Source organism: Anabrus simplex, chromosome 1 (assembly GCF_040414725.1).
Source record: "Anabrus simplex isolate iqAnaSimp1 chromosome 1, ASM4041472v1, whole genome shotgun sequence".
Lineage (NCBI taxonomy): Eukaryota > Metazoa > Arthropoda > Insecta > Orthoptera > Tettigoniidae > Anabrus > Anabrus simplex.
This window is the reverse complement of record NC_090265.1, coordinates 440910836-440933288: the sequence shown is the minus strand read 5'-3', so window position 1 is coordinate 440933288 and position 22453 is coordinate 440910836. Positions and strand designations below refer to the sequence as shown.

Below are 22453 nucleotides of genomic sequence, written 5' to 3'. Positions count from 1 at the left end.
ACTTTCTGCATACAAACAAGAATTTTTGGATTTTTCAATTAGCCTTTCAAAGACTAAATTGATGTCAGTAGATAAGAAATTCAACAGAATTGAATGTCAAATTGATGATACAAAGCTAGAACAGGTCGATAATAACAACTATTTACGTTGTGTGTTCTCCCAGGATGGTAATATAGTGAGATTGAATCAAGGTGTAGTAAAGCTAATGCAGTGAGCTCGCAGTTGCGATCAACAGTATTCTGTAAGAAGGAAGTCAGCTCCCAGACAAAACTATCTTTACACCGGTCTGATTTCAGACCAACTTTGCTTTACGGGAGAGAAAGCTGGGTGGACTCAGGATATCTTATTCGTAAGTTAGAAGTAACAGACTTGAAAGTAGCGAGAATGATTGCTGGTACAAACAGGTGGGAACAATGACATGAGGGTACTCAGAATGAGGAGATAAAGGCTAATTTAGGAATTAACTCAATGGATGAAGCTGAACGCATAAACCGGCTTCGGTGGTGGGGTCATGTGAGGCGAATGGAGGAGGATAGGTTACCTAGGAGAATAACGAACTCTGTTATGGAGGGTAAGAAAAGTAGAGGGAGACCAAGACGACGATGGTTAGACTCAGTTTCTAACGATTTAAAGATAACAGGTACAGAACTAAATGAGGCCATAGCACTAGTTGCAAATAGAGGATTGTGGCGATGTTTAGTAAATTCACAGAGGCTTGCAGACTGAATGCTGAAAGGCATAACAGTCTATAATGATTATGTATGTATGTATGTATGTATGTATGTATGTATGTATGTATGTATGTATGTATGTATGTAAACTTGTTACTAGTTTTACACATAATTTCACGGAAGGCATAATTTCCTTGCTCAATATTTTCTTTTACGAACAATTTTTCACATTGGGATGGAAGAAATATACTGTTTTAAAGGGCAGCCAAGTTTCTGCAAACTTGTGAATGGATTGTAAATATTGCTGTTGTCATAGCAATAACCAAAAGCTTAGTAGTCCATCACTGACAATCTGAGATAGACACACCTAAAATGTTGACCACCTCTGAAGAGGTAACCTACATTGCCATGTTTTAGCAAATATACTAGCATTTATGATATAACAAATTAGAAAGTGGAATGTAGGATGAAAAAAATGTGAATTAGCACAGAAGTGCAATAAAATTGACCATAACTTATATATCCATTTCTCTAATTGAGACAGAGGTAGTGAACATAGAGGTTGTGTTGTTAATGCTGAGAAAATAATATGAGAATTGTTGTTCAATAGTATTGTATGGCAATAGGTCGATGGCATGGGGGACTGTGAAGTGCAACTGTAAGTTAAGTAAAAAGAGCCACCAGTAACAATCTGGACTGAAAGCAATTCTGATGGCAGCAGTAGTCATTTCACTACTACAGGTAACTGAAGGTATACAGTGAATCTTGGTTCCAAACCAGTGGGATACGTTGCCTGGGGGGAGGAGACGGAAAAGACCACGGAAAATGTCTTGTCAATGTGAGCAAATGAGCTCATGTACGAATAGTCTAATGAAATGAAGGAGAATGTGAAAAAGAAAAGTTAATTATCATGAAATTCTGGAGATAATGAAATGCTGTAAGAAAAAATGCAGCTTAAGAAAAATGAGGCAGCAAAAAAACATGGAGCAAGAACAATCTTTAAATTACAAATTTGAAAGATAATATGTCTTAGACATATTAAAGAATCAAAACCCTGAAGACAAATGTGGAGAAGCAGAAATTGATAATATAAAAAGTGAGTAAAGAGGAAGAGGCCAATTCAAGTTAATACCAGTTTAAATGGCAAATATGATTATAATAGTTGCACAGAATTTAAAAGCTGCAAAGACAGAGACACCATGACAGAGCAGATGATACAATTCCATTAAGAAAAGGCTAGGAATTCGGAGCTTAAGATGTATATAAGAGAAAAGTATAATAGGTGATGGGAATTGGACAAGGAACAAAGTGTGTTAACTGATGGAATTGGTACAGGCACAGTAATTTACAGAGCTCCTAAAAAGTTCTGCACAATCTGGTTTACTTGCAGCTTTTATCTTTCTTTGTGTATGCAAAATGTGGTTAAATACTGTCCCCTTCAAAAGCGGAAATAATTTATTAAGGGAGAATGATTTATTTCATCAGTGAGTTGAAACATTATTTCGATCGCCAGGAGGGTGAGATTTTACACTCCCGTGCTAGCGTGAACAAGCCGCCTGCGAACCGGTTTTCCCAACCTACCAAGAGAACGAGGAAGCAGGGTGAAATTCCTGTTAGGTGTCCTTCAGACACGTGTGTGTGTGTGTGTGTGTGTGTGCCACGTGATCGCGTGGGCAGCGTGATTATAATCGATCAATAATTGCAAGGTCGTGTGACCTGAAACTAGGGCAGCCAATAAAAATGACAACCTTCACAGGAATGCAACAGATCCACAAATCAGATATAATCAAGAGGCACACCTCCGTCTTAAGACAGTGAATTTATGGTAATTCCAAAGGAAATTTTATAGAGGGTTTTTACTTCTGAACACTTGATTTGAGCGTTACTCTGAATTTAGCTACGGTCGAGACTGGACGTCGTTTGCTTTACTGGGAGACTTTGCATTAGAGAAGGCACTGAGGACTGAATAAACTGCAATTCAGGCATTTGAAAAACTTCTCTACGATTTATTTATGACTGTCATAAGATAAGTGTCCATCTCCAAATTATTAAACATCGCGTGTGTATCCTGGACTATTGCTAAGACTTTTATTAGTTTCAGCTTTTCTACGAGAACTCAGAAGAAGGAAGGTCGTTGGTTCGAGCTCGCTTCAAGATGGCTATCCCTTTCCGAGATGAATCCTACTGTTTCCTGTGCACCTTCATCTCCTCCATGAGTCACTAATTATGTAAGGCGTCGGACATGGGCAAGACTTTGTTCGATGGAAGGTGATGTGACCACGTACTAGGTCATCAGCCAGAATCCAGTTAACACCAGCCACATGAGTATTCTTTAAGAATTCATCTTTCTATCTTTCTGTAAAATGTCTGTAAAACGTAGCCTTACCTTATTCATTTAGATTTTCTATTAGTTTAGCAGTAGTTTGACTTTTCATTCTTCTTTCCTCGGTGGGAGGTAGTTTGTGCTCTGGAATGAATGTGTATTCGGTTCTATTAGTTAGAGATAAGAGTGAATATCATCGAGAGAGACCTCAACTGTCCTAAAAATTTAAGACGGCAGGAGAAATAAAAGTAAATGACCTCCGTGTTAATCTTGAATGATTTTGAAATAGTTTGAAAATTAATTGAGACAGATTAGGACAGTGTTCTAGTGTTTTTCGAAGTGTCAAATTTCATTCTACGATTATACGACATTTTTGTGGACTTTAGTTCGTTTAGAGTCATCTGAATAATTTCGTACGATAGCTTTGCAAGTGTGATTAGGCACGGTCAATAAATATAATAATAATAATGAGTAAAAATAATTAAACCTAATTACGGGCTAAAATTTGAATAAGGTCATGGGTTTAATGTTGGTTTGTTCTTGGAAAGAATTATCGTGTGCTCACTTTACGTAAAGTAGGCCTGGAACATGGCATCCTCCGGACAGAGTAATGATGAATTATACGTATATTTTACTGTGCTATTAATTTGATTATGACTTGCAGATGGACATTATATTTTGTGTGATAATTTATGCATCCATTAGAGTCATTTTTGGAAGAAATGTGTCACTGGACATGATTTCTTCGAGCTTGAGTGCAGATTAATCGAGAGCCACGATATAGTAGGAGAATAAGAATAAATGCCGCAACTCATGTACCGTAAGCGCGTATTCTAATATTTTGACCTGTGCTGTAGGTATTTTACTTGCTTATTTTGAGTGATTTCTATTTAAAGGATTCCATTTTATATTATCTCACTCACAACAACAACAACAAACATTCGAGTCAAAGAGATAAAGTTACAGACTCGCCGGAAAGAATGACCTTCCGTGTTCACAACTGAGGGTGCTGCCCTCTGTAGTACAACCTTGGAAATAGTTAATCAAGCTAAAGCTGATTCAAGCTCTTAGCAATACAGGAAACATCGCTTTTTACGAACATGCTATATTACCATATCTCAGTAGTAAAGGTTAGGAGAGGGAAGGGGAAGGTGTTTAAGACAGGTCCGAAGGGCGGTGAGGTAGGGGTGTGATGTATAAGAGGGTACTGTTCATAGCTTGAAAGATCATACACCTATTTGAAAGCTTAATGCTTTTAAAGACTCTGATTATGAAGTCAAAGAGGATGTTAGTTTGTTCCGATTATGAAGTCAAAGAGGATGTTAGTTTGTTCCAAAATTTCATTGAGATTAGAATTAGGGTTGAAAAACTGGCCCAAGTGAATAAAACATTTTTCTGTAGTGTCAAGGATGGGGTGTTTGCTTACATTCCTAAGAATTTCCATATCCTTATCTATAGTACAAAAGTTATGTTTTGCTTCATGAATATGCTGACCCACTGCTGAAAACCTGTTATGTTTGATGGCATTGACATGTTCCATGTATCTAATTTTAAAGTTGCATACAGTCTGTGCGACGTATGAGGATTCACAGCCGTTGCATTTAAAATGGTAAAGACCTGATTTTGAGAATATATTGGATTTGTTAACTGACTGAATTGTGCATAATTTCCAATTTCCTGTTGTTGGTTTTGTAAGAAACCCTGATGTTATGCTTCTTGAAGATATTTACGACACTATATGTCCTTCTTAAATGTGAAGGTGTAATAAGCAGTTGGTTTAAGTCTTTTTGTAGTGTTGACTTTGAACGATGTTTGAATTTATTGATAATTTGTTCTATGAATGAGTAGTTGTATCCACTGGCTTTGGCTATGGCACGGATGACGTTAACTTCTTTATTTAGTTTTTATATAGAAAGGGGTATTTTGAAAGCTCGGTCGACCATGCTATTGTATGTGGCGCACTTATGTGCGTACGGGTGTGATGAGTCATTCCTAATAGTGGTTATTGTTTGCGTAGGTTTTCTGTATACTTCATATTCTAATGAAGATATTAGTCTATTTATCGTAAGATCTAGGAAATTTATTGTTCTGTTGGATTCGGATTCCAAAGTGAATTTGATATAAGGATCAATGTTATTTAAGTTATTTAAAGTGGAGGTTGCATTAACGATTCTGTCATCTAGAATAACTAATGTATCATCCATATACCTGACCCAAAAGAATATGTTCTCAAAGGTGTTGTTGTTGTTTATTACTGTATGTTCTAGGAAATCTATATATATCTCTGCCAAAATCCCCGAGGCCGGTGACCCTATGGCTAAACAGTCCTGTTGATAAATACAGTTGTCAAAGGTGAAAACATTATTATTTATCACCAATTTTAACACGGTCATAAAGTTTTGGATTTCTAGTTTGCTTAAGCCGGTATATGTGTAAGTTATTTAAAATGATGGGGAAAAGTTTTTTAGTATTAATACTAGGGCACATGCTAGTGATATCATATGAGTGAATGGAATGGTAGGGTTTTATTTCGAATTTATCTAGTTTCTCAATTAGTTCTAAAGTGTTTTTGACAGATTTATTTGATAGAAATACTCTCATTATTTTAACTTCTTACAATTTAACATTTGTCATTGTATATGCTGTCATATGTTTTAATTTGTCATAATTTAACATTTATCTTTGTAGGTGCTATCACGTGTTTTATGTTGTTTTTTGATAAGTTATGTTTTGCTCAATTGATTCTTTGGCTGATGATGACGTGCAATGAGCATCGAAACTAGTACCAATCTTCTTCACAACAGGTGATCTAAACTCACATCAATAAATATTTATTGTATTGAAAACGTGGACCCTTAACATTTTCATTTTACTGTAAATCAGTTCAATACGGAACAGAATGAAGTTTCTAACTTTTAATAAATTTAGCCAAATCGATCTCCTCTCACCAATTAGATTCAGTGTCTCTTCATTCATGATTTGATCTATCCATTACACCTTCAGCATTCTTCTGTAACACCACATTTCAAAAGCTTCTTTCTGAACTCGTTATCGTCCATGCTTCACTTCCATACAATGCCACGCTCCTGACGAAGGTCTTCAGAAACATTAATTCCTATATCAATGTTCGAAGTGAGAAAATTTCTTTTCTTAAGAAAGCTTTTTCTTGCTTATGCTAGTCTGCATCTTATGCCTCCCCTTACATCTGCCATCATTAGTTATTTTACTATCCAAATAACAATATTCATCTACTTCCTTAAAGACTTCATTTCCAAATCTAATATTACCTGCATCACCTGACTTCGTTCCACTGCATTCCATTACTTTTATTTTGGACTTATTTATTTTCATCTTGTACTCCATACCTAAGACTCCATCCAACCATTCAGCAATTTCTCTAAATCTCCTGCAGTCTCAGATAAAATAATATCATCAGCACATCTCAGAGTTTTGATTTTCTCTCCTTGGAATTTTCATTCCCTTTTCAAATTTCTCTTTAATTTCCTTTACTGCCAGTTCTATATAAACATTAACACATTGCGGACCGGGTGCACTTCACCCCATGCACAGCCCTGTTCCCGGCCACTTTCTAACTACCTCTAAGCTGGAGTGCATGCATTCAAATAAACTCTCAGAACTTCACTAGTTTTTGAAGGACTACTGCGTATTTTTCTAGTGGCCTTCCTGAATAGATGTTGAAATGCAGGGTATTTCTTGAAATAGTTTTCGGAAATATGGGTTTTTTTTATTAGGGGATCGGTTGGCCAGTAATCTTCCAGACATGATTTCTTCACCTGCCCTATCAATATACACAGAGCAATATTTTTTTAATTTCCCTGCTAGTGACATTAGTCCACTTTAGTGTTTTAGGGGATACGTTATAAGGATGTGAATTCTGCTCATATTATAAGTTTGTCTTTTCAGCTACATACTGAAAATATTCCTCACCAATCTTAAGTCCTGCTACTTGTCCTATGTTTCCAGATTCATTAGACCATACCTTTATACCAGCAGCATCTTCAAAATCCTATAGCCTAGGTTCACTGTGGCCCATAACCCAGTTGTCAGAAAACACTACATTCTTTACAATATTTAGAATATTTACACCCGGAACACAATTATCAGACTCGTTCTGCGCTACGAGTGTTTCACGCCTTGAAGATAAGACTATATCATCGTCATCACTTGAAACATTTCCGTTAGAAGATATTTCATTATCAAACTCTAAATATTCAGCATCACTTAGATATTCGGAGCCTGTATCAGCACATAATTCGCGAATAATTTCATCTTTGTCTAAACTCGTGCGATCCCTGGGCGCTGCCATCTTGCATGGCTCTTCGAACTTTGTAAACATGTTGTCAGGAAATGCAAAGAAAATCTATGATATGAAGAATACTCGAAAAGAAATGCGACTATCGATTGTGTAGAACCATACATAACAGAGTTCTATCACCCCTGACCTCCAAATAGTTCCCGTATATCTCAAAAGATAGCACTAAAGTTCAGTCTGCTGCTAACACGAGATAACTCGGGACCGGTCCGCAACGCTCGGCTAGGCAAACACGAGTTTTCTCGGGACCGGTCCGCAATGTGTTAAAAAGGAGGGAGGACAAACTGCAGTCTTGCTTCACTCCTTTTTGGATTGCTGCTTCTTTTTCAAAGCCCTCGATTCTTATCACTGCAAGACTGATTTTTACACAGTGTAGATAAGTCTTAGTTCACAATATCTGATCCTGATCAGCTTCAGAATCACAAATAGCTTGGTCCAATCAACATTATCAAACGCCTTTTCTAGATCTATGAAAGTCATGTATGTGGGCTTGTTCTTTTTAATTCGATCCTCTAGGATCAGGCGTAAAGTGAGCATTGCTTCATATAATCCTACATTTCTTCTGAAGCCAAACTGATCTTCTCCCAATTCAGTTTCAACTTTCTTTTTATTCTTCTGTAAATAATACATGTTCAACTTTTGCAGGCATGAGATACTAAACTAATGGTGCGGTAGTTTTCACACGTCAGCACCGGCTTTCTTGGGAATAGGTATAACAACATTCTCCTGAAAATAGAATGCCACTTCTCCTGTACCATACACCTTTTATTTTGGACTTCTTTATTTTCATTTTGTACTCCATACCTAAGACTCCATCCAACCATACAGCAATTTCTCTAAATCTCCTGCAGTCTCAGATAAAATAACAATATCATCAGCACATCTCAGAATAACCTTGCCACGCTGGTTTCTCTTAAGGCAGTCAGTAATTCAGAGGGAATGTCATCAATCCCAGGTACCTTGTTCCTACTTAGCTCTCTCTCACAGCTCTATTGTACCAGGAAGGCATAGGCCCTGGCACATACGAGTTATAAATCTTTATTCATGAGTGAACAGCTAAGTTCCGATGCACAAACAGCTGTGTGAGAGAAGGTTCTCATTCTCACTGCACTGCGTACGAAGACCGCATGAGTGAAGCAAAGTCAAGTGATGTCAGCACTGCCTGTAGCTTCCCTCCCGTCAGAATTCTCTCGAAACCATTTTTTGAATTTTTTTAACGCCTGGATCAATTAACATGAGGCCAACACTAAATTGTAGCCCATATTCTGAAAGTACATCCCTGCAAATTTGAGATCAATCCGTCCAGTAGTTTCCAAGATATGACAAGTTAAAGTTTGTAGGATGCTATGTGGTTTATTTTGTCACCTATTCAATACATATAAATTTTACATTTAGGAATTTATTATTAATTCCGCTTGAGACATGTTTCACCCTTCATTGAGGGCATCATCAGTCAAATTACCTCCTCAAGGCAAAAATCAGGTACCTGATTAGTACTTAACATGCACAAATTAATACACATTACAATGGGAAAATTAAGTACGAGAAACTCTTGTACAATGGTGATGGTTAAACAATGTTAAGTTTAAAGAATAAGAAGTCGGCTCTAATGCTTAAAATTATTGGGTAATTATAGCAGAGTTCAGCAGTGGTGCTCTGAAGAATAATTGACGCACTCATAGGAAATTATGAAGTTTATAAAATTATTTACAGTATAACAGTCGGGGGGGAAAAGGGTATAGTGCTCGGCGTCAATGTTTGTAACAAAAATTACTGTCAATGGTTGATAACTATACAGTAAATTTACATTATCCAATTGAATGGTTGAGAATTTACAGTTTATATACATATTTACAAGAGAGCAGCTTGGTGAGCAAGGATATAAAAAAAGTCTAGTACCAAGTGCGTCCCATTGTTTTAATCATTGGAAGATGATTGTAGCATTCACATATCAGAAATCTGAACTGTATCATTGACTGTGACAATATTCTAAGACATTGCGTGTGATAAACTAAACTTCTAATTTGTGACCATTTTAATGATTCAGAGACACATTTCTCCTATATTAGTACAATTGTGGACTGTGTGAGATACTATTCCACTAAACATTCACCAAATAACAAGGCTAAATGTGACTATTTTTTCATGTATTCTCTCAAACTTTCGATCACCGCTATGAGAAACTAAATGAATATTAAGAACTTTTTATGACAATATTAAGTCGTACGGACTCATGTTGTGCAAATTCAGTCATAAAATCTATGAACAGTATTATTCCAGAGACTGTTGTTAATGACATTTTTTCCAGTGTTTTATGGACTGTGATGATTATTCTACGGTCGAACCTCAGACATAATCAGTGACTATTATGAACTGTGACAGTGTTAAATCCTAATTCCATAAACCGTGTGTGTGTAAAAACTGTGTTTTCCATGTTGAAAACGACTGTCAATCCTTACTTCATTAACCTGACTTACAAATCATACTGTAGCATAGACTGTGATATTCTAAGTCACATATTCAACACTGTAGAACTAACGTGAGAATACAAACTGTGCATTGAGACTTGTGTCGGTGTATAATATCAATCTTAGTGATAATTGAAAGCTCTATAGTGCCAATTGAACTTTCCGTGTTCCGACATCTCTAAAAGAACATCGGAAATCTTGGCAAAGTGTTGTGAGATTCTGCTCGTCGTTTCCAATGTGGGATTAACGTGGTTTCTTCGATCATGGTACCCATCGAGGGACGTTGATGAGGGATATTAACGTGGTATCTTCACTGAACGGACTTGTCACGCTGCTGGTGCTGAATTCGAGCCTTGGCTGCACGCTGCAGAATGTTCCAGGCACCAAGCCGCTGGACAGCACAACACCAACACTTATAAGCAGATTCCAGGTGATCTTCTCATATTTTGAATGAGTAATCCCACTGACTGACTTTTAACAAAGCACTCAGTTAATCATAGTGCTCCAACAACAGTCAAGTGCTTTGTGTGAATTTCCGCTTGCTATTTATAATAATTCAAGAAAGCTTCATGTCTTGCTTTTGAACTGTAAATTCCTTTTTAAAATCATTTATAACTTGAAGTAATTTCACGTAGATGAACTCTAGGGTTTGCAAGTGCACAGCAAGTGATCAAATATTTTTATTTGAACTATCAACTTATTCATGAAAGTGTGTGTTATTATTATGTTAAAAAATATTAAAAAAGCTGTAGGTCTGCATCATAAGTGATGGACTTAATGAAATTCAAGGTGCAAAGTGTTATTTTGGTATTTAAATCCATATCAGATGAGCTGTAGGGTGTTTACGATCTCTAAAAGAGTTATACTGTATTTATTTTGGACATTTTTAAGCAAGTAGATGTCTCATAATACAACAGCATCGATATTTTATTTCATCATTTTTGAAAATATTGGCTGAAAATTTGATTTTGAAGTTTCAACTGCAGGGCAATTTTCATGAATATTTTTAATAAATATTGTCAAAAAGATTTTACCATCTATTATTTGCCCTGCGATACTATCCATCTCTGTACCTGCTCCAATAAGAAACTGATCACTATCTGAGATCCTTCCCATGCTCTGGCCCCATAATCATTTCCTGGTACACTATCGAATTCTGATCTCAAAACTGGGTCTCCCATTTCATCAGCCTCTTCTTGTTCCAGAACCAGCCTTTACCTCGATACAACTGTTGGATATGTTCCTGCCATCTTTTTACTTTGTCTTCTTTCCCTAGAAGTGGTTTTCTACCTGAGATCCTAATATTCATACCCCTAGATTTCCTTTCTTCAAAGGTTTCCTTCATTTTCCTGTATGCAACATCTACCTTTCCTTCAATATCATTGCACTTCTCCTTCAGCCATTCTTCCTTAGCTGTCCTGCACTTTCTATCCACTTTGTTCTTGAATCACCTGTATTCTTTTCTGCCCTCTTCATTTCTTGCATTCTTGTATTTTCATCTTTCATCAATCATTTCTAGTATCTCCTGAGTTATCCATGGATTCTTTATTAATATTTCCTACCTTCCTAACATTTCTTCAGCACTCCTACTGACCTCATTCTTCATGACTGTCCATTCTTCCTTTAATGTGTTTCCTTCAGCCTTTTCATTTAGTCCTTGTGCAACAAGTTCCTTGAAGCAATCCCTCACACTCTTTTCCTTCAATTTGTCTAGATCCCACCTCTTTGCATTCCTTCCTTTCTTCAATTTCTTCAAAATCAGATAGCATTTCATGACCAACAAGTTGTGGTCAGAGTCCACATCTGGTCCTGGGAAAGTTTTGCAGTCCAACACCTGGTTTATGAATCTCTGCCTAATTATAATGAAGTCTATTTGATACCTTCCAGTATATCCAGGCCTCGTCCACATATACAGCTGTGGTGTTTGAACCAATGACTAAATTATTCGGCCATGTAGAAGTATGAACACAGCTACTGTAAGCCATGTTGAATATTATTACGTACCACTAACTATTTGCACGGTTTTCAGAGACTCTGAGGTGCCAGAATTTATTCCCACAGAGTTCTTTTATGTGCCGGTAAATCTACCGACATGAGGCTGGCGTATTTGAGCACTTTCAAATACCACCGGACTGAGCCAGGATCGAACCTGCCAAGATGGGGTCAGAAGGCCAGCGCCTCAACCGTATGAGCCACTCAGCCCGGCATGGCCGAAAATATATCTATTTGCGGTAGCGTGTTACTGATATAGAGAAATTCCTGCCTGCCTGTCCATATATGTGACTTTGCAACTATTACATTGTATTTTGTAAACAACTGGTTTGGCAAATTTGTTATTAAGATTGACATTGTGGGCATTATGGAAATTAACTGCATTATTCTTGTTAGTTTTACAGGCTATGCTCTGGCTGTATTTTTAAAAGATGATTGAGACCTGGTATACGTTATTGTTATTAAAGGTAAAGACAGAGGTTGGGGTTTTAGTTTTTTTTAACCATGCTGTGATAAACTGCTCCTTTTTTTTTTTTTTTTTTTTTTCTTTCTTTGAGACTGGGGTTGAATTGAGTTGTTTCGTATGGTGATAAATGTTTTGGTGGGTTTTCTGTAATGTTGAAACTAAGGGTTTACTGGGCATTGAAGATACCGTTATCCAATAACGATCACCAAACAGAACTTAACACAATCCGATATATCCCCAAGTCCAACGGATACAACAGAACATTCGTAGAAAAAATAATCAACAAGTTCAAACATTAACATTTAAATAACTTTATCTAGGGAAAAAACAACTACAGTAAAATCCCAACCTCTGTCTTCACCTTTAATGACATATATCGGGTTGCAATCATCTTTAAAAAATACAGCCAAAACATAGCTTATAAAACTAACAACAATAATGCAATTAATTTTCCTAATGCCCACAATGTCAATCGTAATAACAAATTTACCAAACCAGATATTTACAAACTACAATGTAATAGTGGCAAAGTCACATATATGGAGAGACAGGCAGGAATTTCTCTATTGGATATCAGGAACACACTAACGCAAATAGATATAACAAATTTTTGGCTATGGTCCAACACATACATGAGAACCATTGAGGTGATAAACAAAAGGGGTCTTCTGAATATTATGAAGAATCTTTTCATACATTTGGAACAGTACTTCAACCCAGTTTCAGTATAAATTAAATTTCAGAAAAACTAAACATTATTTGACAGCACCATTCCTGTAAATGCAAACACAGAATGAATAAAAATATCAAATTCCACGAACACAGATACTTATATACCGCTCCAAAACTCCCCTACCCCACTGCACCTGCCAGATCCACCTTAGTACAATATTCCGCTCACTACCCCTTCCTTTACCTTCCTCCTCACACACACTTGTCAGCGGTCAGTTGAGCTAAGCCTGTGTACAATCAGCAATGACGGTACTACCGAAGGTGAATACCGCAAAATATATTACTCATACACTTTCGTCCAACACTGGTTCGCAAGCCCCATTAAGTTTCTTCTTTGCTTTCCCTTTCAGATGCCATTTTCAACAGCCCGTATTGGCACAATTCACGAATTTATATACAGTTTACTAGGTTCTACAAATGTCAAATAACACCACCTCGTTTTCAAATTTCCAAAAAACGATATAAGTTTACAAATTAAACACAGGCAATCACTCCATTGAAGCCTTTCAAGAAAAAACTAGCAATTTCTCCTCTGCATCATTGTATTATGCAATTTGTGGGTTTCAACCAATAGCACTCATGTGAAGTTGATGACTATAGTGAATGCTTAATTTCTCATAGATGTACTTTCCACAGACTCAACTAATCAAATGGAATGAATCTGACATTCATCAAAATATTATTTTATCCAATGTGAATGCCATTAGAAGTAGTTTTCATTTCAAGAATTTATACCTGTTTTGACGTCACCAGACGCAAACAGCTCATTTGCACACCACCCAATTTTGATGTATAAGTTTTGTCATTGTTTTATGTATCTATACCCAGTCAAATGCTTTGTCAGTTTTTAGCTATAACTGGCTGAGGATGATCATTATATGATTGAAAGTAGTCCCACAATGTGATTAGGTGGAATCCTTATTTCTACTTGTTGTAAATTTTGGTTACTCAATTTGATTTCTGTCAACATGTGTTGCGAATTGACCCTTGCCTTCATGTGATCCAAGCCTAGTTGTTCTGCCAGAGTTTTTAGAATATTTCCTATTCATGTTTTGGGTGTTGGCCTGGAAAATGATGTAACTGTTTACACCAATGATGTTCATCAAAGCAAAAAAAAGAAAGCTAATGGCTATCTATTAGTTTTCCTTCCTACAGTATATGCTGTTTTCATTTCGTCCATTGTATCTACACATCCCTTTGTGATATTGTAGAATGATAAAATTTCAGAGTTTATTTTTTGCTTCCCCAGTAGATTCATCAATTTCATGAGGAAAATGCATGAAAGAGAGCACATTCACAACCCAGTTTTTCTTTGGCACATGTGAAGAGGAGTCATGTTTTCACCGAAACCAAGTAAACTACCATGCTCTTCATGTAGCTTTTCTTTGCTAAATATAGTGGGCTTTTCTCTTTTATTCTTCCGAATAGTTGCAACTATAGATTTGTGATCTCTCTGTAGTTTGGCGACCAGTGGTATGGAAATGAACCAGTTATTAGTACTGACATATCGTCCTGTTTCTGATATTGGTTCTATGAATCTCAGTACTATCTGATGAGATCAATTATCCTTCAGAAAGGGTCCATCTGGTTGCTGTCCTGCATATATCTCCATGTTTAGGGCATACAAAAATCCTGGCATCACACAACGCAAGTATCTTTATACCATATTTCACCGGTTTTGACTTCGTGTACTTGGAAACTGAAGCGTCCTCGCAAGGGTTCGAGCATCTGATCTATGGTAGTATTCTTGCCAACAGAATAGAATTTTAACAACACAAGTTTAATTCTTCTAAGAACTCTTATGAAGTGGCACCAACTTGTCGACTTTCACCCTCTCATCCCTGGTAGACTTGTCATTGAAACAAAGTTCTGCCAAGAGAAATCTAAGCCTTCTAAGAGACACTGTTGCTGAAAACAACTGAATTCCAGTATCATCCTTGCCACAGAGATCATCTAAATTTTGATGGGAGGACTTAAGTACTCCCAAGAGGTATAAAAAGAGGTATAGATGACCCAACAGTTAAAACAGAGCCCTGTTGAGATCAACATAGGAAGGGCTGGATTATCCTCGTGATTAAGTTTAGACCAGAGGTTCCCAATCTGGGGGCGATCTGGGTTATCAGGGGGGCAATAAATAAGTGGGGGGCAATGAGAATTCAAAGGGGGGAAAAGTAAAACAGTATTGTACAGTAGAAGTTGCCGGGTAGCATGAGTCACTGGCTGTTCTCAGCTGGCGAGTTCACTGCAGTCACCCCTCTCCACAGTCTCCAACTGTTGTTGCTCAGCGCTGCCAATTGGTGACTGAACCCCTCCTACTCCTGCCATCACAACACACTTGCCATTCACCTAAATACGTCTTCAGTCTTAACTAGCATTTGTGTGCCTCACAATCAGTTTTTGTGCGTTTGTATTGAAGTGTAGAAGTTCATGCACAATGAATTTGAAAAAGAAGAAGTGTCGTCAATACTCAGCTGAGTATTTAAAATTAGGTTTTATCGCGTCACCGCAAAATGTGCAGTTTCCACACTGTGTATTGTGCGATGAAACATTTACTAGTAATGAAGCTATGAACCCTTCGCAAATGAAAGATCACTTATCAAGAGTACACAGTGATAAAGAATTTGATTATTTTCAACACCTCAAAGCTAAAGCTGATAAACGGCCTAATGTGAGTGAATTATTCAAAAATCCATCAACCGATCTTCATAAAGGTCTTCTTGCTTCTTACGAGGTGTCTTTATTGATTGCTAAATGTGGTAAACCTCAGACAATTGGCAAAACTCTTGTTTCGCCGGCTAAAAAAAAAAAAAAAACATGCTAGGCGAGGTCTCTAATAATAAGATCAATCGGTTCCTTTGAGCAACAATACTGTTTCCAGGCAAATTGACGAACTGGCCATGGATGTTGAATCCAAACTCACCAATTTGTTGAAAGGAAGTAAATTTGCTTTGCAGAATGATGAAACAACTGTGATTGATAACAAAACAATTTTATTAGCTTATGTGAGGTTTATCAATGAACAAAAGGAAATTTACCGAGGAAATGTTGTTTGTTAGAACTTTGATCACCGATATGAAGGTTTTGTCGATATTTAAAGTGGTGCAATATTATTTTGAGGAAAAAGAGATTCCCCTAACAAACGTGAGTGCTTGTGCAACAGACGGTGCTCCTGCCATGTCAGGTCATCATGCTGTGTTTCTAGCCCACCTTAAGAATGAAGTGCCAAAGGTCATCACTATTCACTGTGTCATTCATCGTCAACACTTACGTAGCTGTGAAAAAATTGAGTGGTGTCCTGCACGAAACCCTACAACTGTTGGTTATTACAGGTGTCACCAATATCAAAGCTAATTCCCTCAATGACCGTCTGTTCCGACAACTTTGCCATGAAAAGGATGAGGAATTTGAACGCTTGCTTTTACATACGGCCGTGAGGTGGCTTTCCAAAGGAAACTGTTCGCGCCGTTTCTTCGATTTATTTGACTTTTACTGAGTTTCTCGACATGTCTGATCCTGTTTTAAGTGAGAATTTGAAGCAACGCAAGTTGGAACTTATGTACCTTACAGATATTTTTGAAAAAAATGAACGAAGTCAGTATAAGGCTTCAAGGAAACAACATGAATCTTGTCAAAGCCAAAGGAATTATTTCATCATTCATCACCAAGTTTGATATTTGTAAGGCAAATACCGTTATTACATGTGATAAAATTCATTTTTGGGTCCATATTGAAAATGTTTGTATTAAATAACACTTGCATATTTTATTATTCATCCACCTATTCAATACAATACAATTTTAAAAATTAGGACATTGTCCTTATCAAAGTTGTTAACATGAAATTAATATATTATATGGTACATGTTTTGCCTATCAATAGTAGGCATCATCAGCCATATTTTTCACCTTAGAATAGATCAGGTACCTGATTGGAAATAATTTATGAATGCTGTTAAAAACTATGTTGTTTAAAATGTATTGGAGATTGTTAAGCACTATTACAATATAAAATGTAGTATGTTGTTATTTGACAATATTTGTGATAATATTGGAGTCTAAAAACATGATAATTATTTGACGATTATGACATATTAAAAGACATTACAATAAAGATAAAAATCAGAAAACACATTCCATTTAGTTGTCAGATGGTGTATTGTTAAAAACTTATGGAAAGTTGAGCAATGGTAATGGTCGTTGGTTCTCGAAGTTATAAAATATTGATTTTCATTTATTTGCTTATAAATATTGGAGAATTTTCATATGGTCTGGTTCCTTTTGAGATAATAGTAGTTGGAAATGTTGGTGCCGTAGGTTATATTGAAGTCTTTGTAGGCGTCATTAGACCATCTTCTTTGATGTGGTAAGAGTTTGTAATGGGTATGGCTCTTTGCTGTTGGGCGTGTTGAGGTGAACTTATTAGTTGGAAGGGAACGTTGTTGTCATTCGGTGGTTAGCCAAAGATATGATGAGTTCTGTAATTAAAGAGTTAATTTGAAAATTTAACGAATAACCATAATTGGAATTAAGGAGCTGAATAGTGAAATTTACATGAAGAGTGTTGACACTTACCCCTTCGACCGCTGAGATGTTAGCTTACGTTGAGAGTTTTAGAGTAACTGGCAGTCGCCGAGCTCTTACTACGTGTGTTGTATTTGTGAGGTCTTGGTGGAGGGAGTTGAGCTTGAGAAGGCGTGGCTGAGGGCCCATTCGCTGCGCGTGAGGAGGAGTTGTCGGCCGTGGGAGGAGGGGAGGGGGGCGGTGTGTGTGTGTTGGATTGGTGGACGTGTTTACTGTTTACCTCTCCAAACACAGCGCATTAAGCAAAATTGAAATAGACGAATTCATAAAGATACTAAGTTTTGTTTTACAATATAATTACTTTACTTTCAACAATAAAATATATAAGCAAGAAGGCTTAGCTATCAGAGACCCAATCTCCGACATTTTAACGGACATCTTCAGGGACAATCTAGAACACAATAAAATTGTAAAAAACATTAACGGACTCAGTTTATGGCTCCATTATGTCGACGACACATTAGTAATTATTGATAAACAACTTAACAATAGTGACAACATCTTAATGTTTCTAAATGATTTAGATGATAATATAAAGTACATTCGAAGGTTACTTATGTGCTAAATGTAGTTGATTACATATTTGTTTATCTTTTATTATTCCAGGGGTGGACTGACCTTATCAGAAGTGATGGATATATTGGAAGCAGACTATGAGTTAGGACATCAGACTGAGGATATTTTCATTGAACCACCAGATGGTAATGTTGACACAGATGAAGATTCAGCCAATGAAGATGAGGGAGGAATGGTTCATAACCTAACTGGACGTCAGCTGCGTGCTGCAGCTGAAATACGTTTAGCAAACAACGAACGTACTGAAGGAGATTATGAACCCCTTGAAATTTCCTCTAGTACTTTCTCACCATCCATGCAGCCTACAGAGAAAATCAACAACAGCAGCAACAACAACAACAACCTGAAAAACAAGCTCCTAAGTGGATTCTAGAAAGATTAGCCAACCCAGCTATTTATGAATGGACTGACGGTGACTTAGAACGTGTTGATGTTCCCTGCCCTCCTCCTGACTACACAACCTATTCAAATATGTCCTGTGTTGATTTATTTGAATTGGTTTTTGATGATGAAATGCTAGAATACCTCGCTGAAGAGTGCAAGCGTTATGCACAGTACCAAAATGAAACCAACCCTGAAATAACAGTGCCAGAACTGCGATGCTTCTTTGGTATTTTGTTTCTAAGTGGGTACAATCCTTTGCCTTCAAAGAGGATGTACTGGGAAGCTAGTGAAGATGTTAACAATGTCCTTGTCAGCAATTCAATGAGGAGAAATCGCTTTCTTCAAATACAGAAATTTCTACACTGTGCGGACAACACAAAACCAAATGTTGAAGACAAGATGTGGAAGATGCGACCACTGATGGACAGAATAAAGAAAAAATGCCTAACTAATTTTGTTCCAACTGTGCCATTGTCGTATGATGAATCAATGATTAGGTACTACAGACACCATGGTTGTAAACAATTTATACGCGGTAAACCGATAAGGTTTGGCTACAAAATGTGGTGCCTAAACACAAGTGATGGATATTTGATAGACTTTGACCTGTATCAGGGCGAAAACCCATGTGGTGACAGTGACTATGACAGACTATTTGGTAAAGCTGCATCTCTGTTTAGTGCTTATGCTGGATGAACTGCCTAATAAACTTATTCAGTACAACATTCATATGGGCAATTTATTTACAGGAATAAATCTATTCAGTTATCTCAGGCATTTAGGATACTGCGCAATTGGTAGGCTACAATAAGAGAAAATCGCATACCCAAGTCATGGCCCTTGCCGGACAAGAAAGCTTTCTCTAAAGAGCCCCACGGGAAGTTTCATCACACTATTGAACGCAACAATGGTATTGCTTTTGTACGATGGAAGGATAATGCTATTGTCACCATTGTCTCTAACAGTACTGGAGTGGTGCCAGTAGGAAATGTGAAGAGATATTCCCAGAAAGACAAGAAAAATGTTATGGTTCCTCGTCCAGCCTGTATCACAAAATATAACCCTGGTATGGGAGGAACAGACATAATGGACCAGGGTATTGGTCAATACCGTGTCAGTATTCATGCAAAAAAATGGTACTGGCCTATTTTCACTTGGCTGTTGGATATCGCCATTGTGAACACATGGTTCCTTTACTGCAAGAATCACAAGGTCACATCACAACTTGACTTCCATAGAAAAGTTGTTCAAGTGTATCTAAAACGCTACGGTGTCCCACAAAAGATTCCTGGGAGAGTAAGTGTTGCCCGAAATACAATGCCAGCTTTGAGATTTGATGGACTCAATCACTTTGTTGCAAACTGCAATAGGAGAAGCTGTGCCAAGGAAGGGTGCAAGTCATTCGGCAGAACAATGTGTCTGAGGGGTAATGTAGGCTTATGCGTAACATGTTTTGCTACATACCATACTCAGTGAGCTGTGTCAACAGGTTGGAACAATATTAACAATTTATTGTACCCTGTACAATGATAGCAGTGTAACCGCCCAGTGATACCATATGGTATCAACTAATATCTCGTAAAATAAATTCTTGTTTGAAAAAATTGTGTTATTTTCCCAATTCGTATACCCTAACCATCACAAATTAATGAAAATATCATTAAAGTAGGAAAAAAAATTTTCTGGGCGCTAATGGGTTAAGTATCATTACCAGCACTGTTAGTAAGATGGATTTGACATTTTATAATGATTATGAGAACAAACACTGGTGGATGATCCTTTCACAAATGATTGATAAAGCAGATAATATAGAGACCGGGCGATAATTTGCGATGGCCGACCTCTTTCCACCTTTAAGAACAGGTGTGAAATAAGCAAGTTTCCAGGAGTACAGAAAGTAACCGACTGAGAAGCAACGAGTGAATAGCACGCTAATAGGGTATGAAAGAGCTACTGCTGTATTCTTACGGGAGACAGGACTGAGACCATTAGGACCAGTGGGTTTATTTTTTAACAGAGACAAAAGTAGGGAGTGCACTTCAGTAGATTCAGTGGTAGAAATATTACTAAGGCTATGGGAGGTACCAGGTTTGATTTTAGGAAAATCAGCATAATGAACTGTTTAACAAAATTAGAGGTAAAATATTCATTGAACATTTAAGGTCTATCTGCTCCAATGGTTACAGAATGGTCCCAGGTTACTCCTTCCGGTATTCATTTCTTATCTCTTCTGTTATTTACAAGTGACTAGAGCCTTTTACTCTTGTGTCTAACTTCAAGACAGGCTCCGTTACTATATTCTGAGTAATCCCGCCTTAATAAATACTTGTGGTGTTTGCGAAGGTCAGAGAATATTTTATAATTTCTTTCGGAGGGTGCATTCTTCCATTGTCTCCAGGCTTCCAATTTTTTAAGTTCAGCACTTTTAGTAACATTCTTCTTCCATGGGGGGCATTTTCTGGACATCGAATGAGTAGGAACGAGGTCAGAGATCACAGTAAAGGTCCAATTAGAAAATAAGTCCACCACATCTTGAACTTCACCCACGTGCAACAAATACCATGGTAAAAGGGACAGGGTACGATTAACAGTCTGCCAGTTTACTTCATGCCACAGAGTTACAGAGCTACTAAGAACAGGTTGATGCTGTCTCGGAGCACGGGGAGGGGTGAGAATGAAATTTGCTTCAACAGACCTGAGGTTAGAGTTAAAAATATCTCATCCCACAGAAACAGAAACCAGGTTGTCAAGAAGACTATTTCTGCAGGTGTTTTCCAAGACATGCTGTTTTAAGTTCAGTTCAGTAATACAGTAGTCCCGATACCATTTGTCAAGGTTATTAGAAGGTTGACCTAATGACGGGGAAATCAAGGAGAGAGACAGATTAAGGTCTCCTAGTATGACAATGTTATCTTTGGAATGAATGACTTTAAGCACAGAGGAAAGAAAAGCTTCAGAACAGCTGAGATAAGAACCAGGTGGTCTATAGAAACATGCAATTAAAAAAAAAAAGAAAAAAAAAAAAAAAAAAAAATGTAACTTCAACTCATACAGCTTCATCATTCATACAGTCATTCATCAGGTCGGAACATAGGGTCACATGTTATTTAGATTTGACAGCGATTAAAACACCCCCTCCATGGGATCGAGTTCTACAATTGGCCCTGAATAGGGAAAACTCTATAGAGAGTGGGATTTCAGAATCTAACACAAAATCCATGAACCAAGTTTCACTTAAGACGATAATGTCGAAAACAGCTAATTCTTGAACATGAAGTTCAGTCTGTAAATTTTTTTTTTTTAATGGACATGTTGTTTTGATAGTACATAGAGAACTGATTATTCATTGTAGGTCCAGGGTTTATTTGTACATCAACAGACAACAGTATCAGTGTCAGTAAGAAACTTACGGGGAACGATGTGCATGACAGTGTAATTTCAACAAATTGTGGGTCGATGTTGGAACCGTAAGAAAACAAGAGAGATTAGCCATCAGTAAGGCAAGAAAATAACACTTACAATCCATAGTTAAAAAAAAAAACAGTCTCCTGCCTGTGATTGGGTGAGGGAAGTTTCCACGTTTCATTGCGTAAGTGCAGACGGATCACTCGCAACATTTGAACAAATTTACAATGTCCAATAACTGACCAACCATGTTGGTATTACAAATTTACTCATTTGGAACAAATATTTCATGTTCCCTATGGAAATCAACATCTTTATCATCTGATGGCCAAGCAGGCATCAATTTTTGAAAATGTGATGAAGTCTCTCATAGTGCATTGGCACTGCCGGTGGTTCCAAGTAGCCTATGTAGTGACCTCCACGGTATGCACTAGCCATGCGTCTTGGTAGGTGTGCTATTTACCAACTGATGAGCCCAACTTAACATACTGGGGCAAAATGCTGGCAACCAGGAATGAGTTAG

At 37.3% G+C, this 22453-nt stretch overlaps 1 protein-coding gene across 1 annotated transcript in view; it reads right to left on the bottom strand.

Annotated features, from left to right (window-relative positions):
- Positions 1–22453, bottom strand: part of Sec63 (translocation protein Sec63) — a 388322-nt gene that overhangs the window by 63471 nt on the left and 302398 nt on the right. The gene's annotated exons all lie outside the window — the stretch shown is intronic.